Genomic DNA, 7,407 nt, shown 5'->3' with positions numbered 1-7,407 from the left:
TGTGTGTGTGTGTGTGTGTCTGTGTTTGCCCCCCCCCCCAGCATCCCTTGTTTGCGTCCCTGTAACTTACCAGTTTGGCAAAAGAGACCGATAGAATAAGTACAATGTGTATACACACACAAGCACAAACGTGCACTCAGTCAGACAACATTTACTAAATTTAAGAATGGTGATTGAGTGACAGCCTGGCTGCACCTATGCTGCAAACTTTTGTCAGCCAAACCCAAATAAGGCAAAAACAAACAAAAAAAAGATAAGAAAATGAAAATGAAAGATGTTCACTTAATGTAGAAATGGGAAAATTAGAATCCGTCACAACTAATGATGTTGTTGTTGTTGTCATTGAGGTTTTTATTTTTATGCTTCCTTATATTACATGAGCTAAAATTCCATATCCATATCCTGGTGGAAATTGTCTGAGTCAAAAACAGAAATATGTGACAGAAGAGATCAGAGATGTTTTTTTTTTCTTAGATTAGAGAGTTTTGTACTTCCTTTAAAATGAATGTAGCCAAAGTAAGTAGAAATCCTGTGATATTCATTTTAGGGCTATTAATGAAATGCAGTTTCATGTGGTACTGTCTTACAGGAACTTGAGAGCTGAAGACATTTGTAAATAAGGGACTAAGTTGTTGGCTGTGGAAAAGCTGGTCAGACTAGTTCACAACATAATGTATAGAATGGATATATCCATCATCACCACCATCACCATCTCCACCAACACCACCACCACCATCATCATCATCATCATTTAACGTCCATTTCCCCATGCTCACATGAGTCAGTCACAATTTGTTGAGGCAGATTTTCTAGCCAGATGCCCTTGCTGTCACCAGCCCTCGCTTGTTTCCAAGTAAGACATGTTTCCACAGAAGATTGGAAATGGAGAGGATCACTTGCATGACAGTGATGATATTTGTGTACAACTATCATGCAATATGGCAATGAGATAGTAAGACACACACATACGCACACACTCAAGTGTTTGTGTGTTTGTGTGTGTGTGTGGGGGGGGTGTAGGTGCAAGTGTGGTTGTGCAGTAAGAAACTTGTTTTCCAACCACATGGTTCTGGGTTCAGTCCCACTGTATGGCACCTTGGGCAATTGTCTTCTACTATAGCCTTGGGCTGACCAAAGCCTTGTGAGTGGATTTGATAGACAGAAACTGGAAGAAGCCTGTCGTATATATGTATATGTATATATATATGTGTGTGTGTTTGTCTGTGTTTGTCTGTGTTTGTCCCCTTGCCATTGCTTGACAACCAATGCTGGTGTGTTCATGTCCCCCGTAATTTAGCAGTTCAGCAAAAGTAACCAATAGAGTAAGTGCTAGGCTTACAAAAAATAAGTCCTGGGGTCGATTTCTTCAACTAACACCCTTTAACCCTTTTGTAACTATATTTATTTTGAGATGTTCTGTTTTTCTCTGAATTATTTTAAATATACCAAAGAATTTAGTAAAATAAATCACTTATCATTAGTGTTAGGAACATAAATTGTGACTAAGGTTTGGTGGAAGATTTTAATTCAGAACTTTTGAAAACAAGACATTTGTACTACAGAGCCAGAGGTGGTTTCAGCCAGTTTGGTATCGAAAGGGTTAAGAATTGTTTCTCTATTATATATTTTAACCCGTTCGTTACCATATTTCTGTTGAGATGCTCTGTGTTTCTTTCAATTAATTTTAAATATACCAAAGAATTTAGTAAAATAACTTAGTTATCATTAAGCTAGTGTTAGGAACATAAATTGTGACTAAGGTTTAGTGGAAGATTTTAATTCAGAACTTATGAAAACAAGACATTTGTTCTACAGAGCCAGAGACAGTTTCAGCCAGTTTGGTATCAAAAGGGTTAAGGTGGTACTCCAACATGGGCACAGTTAAATGCTGGAATGGGTTGGATGGTTTGACTGAAAACTGATAAGCCAGAGAGCTGCACCAGGTTCCAATCTGATCTGGCAAGGTTTCTACAACTGGATGCCCTTCCCAATGCCAACCACTCTGAGAGTGTAATGGGTGCCTTTTACGTACCACTGGCACAGATGCCATTGACTTGACACCGGCATCATCCACAACTATGGTCTCACTTGGCTTGTCAGGTCTACATAAGCACGGTACATCACCAAAGTTCTTGCTCACCTATCACTGCCTCTATGAGGCCCAACACTTGAATGGTACTTTTTACGTGCCACCGGCATGGGTGCCAGTCAGATAGCACTGGCATCAGCCGTGATTAAAATTTCATTCGGTTACTATGATTTCACTCGGCTGAAAGACATATATGGAAGCCATTCAAAAACACAAACACTGTTAGCTTCAATTAAATATTTATTTCTTAGTGTTAAAATTTCAACTGCATTAACTGCGACCTGGTCACTGAAGTGGTTCCACTGCATCTGATATTGGCTTCAGATTTTGACACAAGGCTAGCAATTTCAGCGGAGGAGCTACGTCGATTACATTGGCCCCAGTACTCAACTGTTACCTATTTTATCAATTTTGGTGGAATTGAACTCAGAGCCCGAAGAGTAATGAAGTGCCACTAAGCATTTTGCCCTGATGAAATTTGAACTCAGAGCCTGAAGAGTGATGAAGTGCCACTAAGCATTTTGCCCTGGGTGTTAACAGTTCTACCAGCTCCACTGCCTTCTCACTGCAGCTCATATTGATAAATATATTTATTGATAAAGTCATTTATTGATAAAGACAATTTTAACTTCGTTTGAAATGAAGTTTGTTTAACAATAAACAATAACATAAATAATAGTAATAATAATAATAATAATAATCCTTTCTACTGAAGGCACAAGGCCTAAAATTTTGTGGGAGGGAACTAGACGATTACATCGACACCAGTCGATTTATTGACCCTGAAAGGATGGAAGACATAGTTGACCTTGGCTGAATTTGAACTCAGAACATAGCGGGAGACAGAATACCGCTAAGCATTTTGCCTGGCATGCAAACGATTCTGCCAGTTCACCACCTCAATAATAATAATAATAATAGTAATAATAATAATAATAATAATAATAATAATAATAATAATAATAAACAGCAACAAGCCAATGGGGGAGAATCTATGTGGTTGCTTGACCTGCTGAAAATAGCAGCTGAGTTTCTCACATCATGCCACCACAATTTAAAAGAAAGGACATTTCTAGAAAGACAGGATTGTTAAGGCTAGATTGTCTTTGATCATACTTTGACTTTCCTATCAAGAACAGGAGAGTTAAACAGCAACAACAAAGATGACCATTGAGGAGCCTCTACATGGTCACTTAACCTGCAAGAAATAATAACCAAACCCCTCTCAAATCAAACATTAGCAATATAAATAGGAAGGACAGGTTGAATAATTTGGTTCTGGAGATTGACAACCTTAAAAACAGGTGAGGTGCCATTGACCAGAACTCTTGCTTGATTAGAGTACAAATGGGCATCAGATGACCAACACAACTTCAATGCCAACAACAACAACATCCAACATACCACAACCTCCCTTGTTATTCTCTTAAACACAAAATAAATGGTACACTTGATCCATCACTCAGTTTAATACCATCACCACTGCTACCACCACCGACACCTGTCCCTTCAGAGAATGCCTCTGGTGTGAGGATATCTTCTTTCTCACCCCCTGTCTTTTACTAAAAAGAAATTTACATTACCCCTTCTCAGTACCACAACAAATACAAATATTTCTAAACTTATTACTTTAATATCTAAAACTCTTACTCATTCTAACCCAGTTTAATAATTTACTAACTTAATTTAATCCTACAGGATCCAGATTATTCTGTCAAATCTGATCCTTATTTATTCCCGTTGTTTTGAATTAATCATGCATTATCTTGTAGCCTTTCCGATGATGCATTTGTTTACTTTTAGAGTGACATTGCAGGGTAGTTGTGAGAGGCCTGATCTGGTCAGTTTGACCAAAAACCAGGTAGAATACTTGGGCTGGATGCAGCCAGTTTGAATACTAATTGGTTAAATTCTCTCCATTATCTATCATCTTTTACATGTTACAGTCATTAGACAACAGTCAGGTGCTGTGCAGTGGGACTGAACTCAAAACGCCATGGTTACAAAGTGAGCTTCTTAAGACCACTGTCGCGCCTACACTTGTAGCAAAAAACCCAAATACAACAGAGCATGTATCCAGCTCTTCCTCCTCTAAAACCAAATGCAGGGAAATACCTTTCAGAGTAGCCAAGCCTGTGTTAGAGGTAATCTCTGTGGTGTACCACAAATAACCGGTTTGAGCCCACTACTTCTTTGTTCTTTTGTTAATCTACTACCCACATAACATTCCCACACCATCAAATATACACATGACCTCATACATAGATAACATTACACACTCACAGCATACAACAATTATAGAGAGTTTAAAGTCCTTGCTTTCTAATTGATGTATCAATACCAGCAGATGACAACGTTTCCCTAAAAGAAATGGAAAAACTTTCAAAATACAAAGACCTGGAAATAGAGGTAACTCGAACGTGGAATCTAAAAACAGAAACAATTCCTACCATAGTAGGTGCCTTAGGTATAATAAAAAAAATATTCAGACAAATACATAACAAAAACATCAGAACTTACAAATATATATAACATACAGAAAATTGCACTACTGGGCACTGCACACATTCTACGCAAAACACTTTCAATACAGTAACCATAAGGGTATCACAGCAAACCACAGCACATACCCAAGGCACACAGAGCTACGCTCAGTAGTGAAGTGAAAGCACATTATAAAAATAAAACTACTGAATAATAATAATAATAATAATAATAATAATAATAATAATAATAATAATGATAGAATAGGAAGCCAGACATAGTCTTAATTGAGAAAGAAAACAAGCTATGCTGGATCATAGATATAGCATACCCAGCTGACAAGGTATGCGATAAGGAAAAAAGAAAAGTTGGGAGATATGACAGGTTAGCTTGGGAGGTTAAGCAGTTGTGGTGATGAAAAAGGTGGTAGTAGTACCAATAATTGTCGGAGCTCTGGGAACAGTGAGTAAAAATCTTGAGAAGTATGTGGAACAAATAGGGACTGCAATAAGGGTGGAGCACTTGCAGAAAAAGGTACTGCTTGGAACTGCTCAAATACTCCAGAAGGTGCTTCAAAAATAAGGGGTGTTACCTTAGTTCACTGGTAGTGAACAGCTGACACTGTAGTACATCTCTGGCATTAGAAGCTGTGCAAAGGCAATAATAATAATAATAATAGCACTGGCTCTCATGGCTTCTGATCTTAATTGATTGGAAGTGTTATCATGTACATTGTTTTGTCTTGGTATAAAAGATGGGCTACAGCAAATAATCTGCTCAATACCACAGATTTGCTTGTCAGTTGTTTGACCTTAACCTGTTGAGCATGTCCCTTGACAATATGTGTATTTCTGATCACAAGCAGAAGCAGTTGGTGAGCATCAGATCCATGTGTTGGGAGGAACTCTTTGGGGTTTGGATAATTCACCTTTGGAAACATGAGTGTTTCGTTCAACATCCTTAAACAATTTTTATTCAGGGACCTTTTGAGTGGGATGGGCTACTTGACCTGAAAAAAATCCTAACAGGGCTCCACCTGCAAGGTCATGCACTGTTTATCTTGATATGAGAATACCATGACATTCACATGGTTGTAATGCATGTACGTGGTAGTCATGATGGATATACTGGGCTTCGTATATTTGTAGCCAGTGTCACTTTGATGGCATGCACTGCTCTCTCTCACTCAATAATAATAATAACTGTGCCTGAAAAGAGGCAAGTTACAGTCCCTGGCAGGGATAAGATTAATAGAGAAGTGATGAAGCAAACTGAAAAGGAAGGCTATAAATACTTTGGCACACTAGAGTTCAACGAAATCAGGGAGAATGAAATGAAAGAACAGCGGAGGAAAGAATATTTCCGAAGACTAAGATTGGTGTTGCGCTCAAAATTGACTGAATGAAATAAAATCCAAGCAGTTAATACATGGGCGATAGCATGACTTCGGTATGGAGCTGGAATCATAAACTGGCAAAAGAAAGAACTGATGAACATGGTTATGAAGACAAGAAAATTATTGACAGTGCACGGAGCCTTCCACCCTAAGAGTGATACCGAAAGGCTGTACTTGTCCAGAAGAAAGGGTGGGAGAGGTTTGAGCAGTTGCCAGGATTGTATTGAAGCAGAGGAAAACAGCTTAGGATGGTATGCAAAAAACGCCCTGAGACCATTGCTGAAACATGTGAAAAAGTCCTGCATCATCAAAACTGATAATTGTGTAAAGAAAGAAAAACTTAAAGTGGAAAAAAACACAAGAAAAAGAAATAGCATGGAAGGAGAAAAAAATGTATGGTCACTTTTGAAAGAGATACAAATGCCAAGACAGATACAGAAGACCAGTGGCTATGGATTAAAGTGACCTGAAGACAGAGACAGAAGCATATATATGTGCAGCACAAGAATAAGCATTAAGGACTAACTATGCAAAGTGCCGAATCAACAACACTACTGAGAGCGACAAATGCAGACTGTGTAGTGAGACGGTTAGGGTTAAACAGTATGGCACATCGTTAGCGAATGCCCAAAATTGGCACAATACAAGTACAAAAGACAACATGACAATGTGGCAAGAATGATCCATTGGGAGCTCTGTGGAAATCACAGCCTACAAAGGGCAAAAACATGGTATGAGTAAACCCCAGAAAGAGTCACAAGGAATGAAGATTGCAAAATCCTGCGGGATGCAATGATTCAGTGCGATCACCTGATCAGACATCGGAAACCAGACATTGCTGTGGTGAATAAAAAAGAAAGAATTTGCATGATAATTGACATAGCATGTCCCAGTGACAACAGGATCAAAGAGGAAGTAGAAGAAAAAATGAACAACTATGACAATTTGAAGTGGGAAATACCAAAGTTGTGATCAATGAGGAGAGTAGTAATTGGTGCATTTGGAAGTACCAGTACTAAACTACCAACAGGGCTGAAAAATATTGGTACAAATGTAAAGGTAGAACACCTACAAAAATCAGCATTGCTTAGAACTACAAGAAGTCTTCATAGGGTTCTTGAAGCATGACCAGTAAACAAGTGTCACCTTAGTCTGTTGGCTGTGGACAGCCAACACTCTCCATCATACCAAGCAAAATAAGCTGTGAGTTTTCATCAAATAATAATAATAATAATAATAATAATGCTTAATAATAATGATGATGGTGGACATGGTAATGATTATAATACGGTGATCACAATTGTACAACTGTTGTTCAGGGCTGACTAGTTTCAAACAACAACTTCATCCAAAATACAAAATTCATAAAGATTTGCATACACAAAACATAGGGTATTCAGTCAAAAACTCATACACACACAGCTATATATATATATAT

This window comes from Octopus bimaculoides, chromosome 27, assembly GCF_001194135.2.
Source record: "Octopus bimaculoides isolate UCB-OBI-ISO-001 chromosome 27, ASM119413v2, whole genome shotgun sequence".
Classification (NCBI taxonomy): domain Eukaryota; kingdom Metazoa; phylum Mollusca; class Cephalopoda; order Octopoda; family Octopodidae; genus Octopus; species Octopus bimaculoides.
This window is presented reverse-complemented; position numbering follows the sequence as displayed.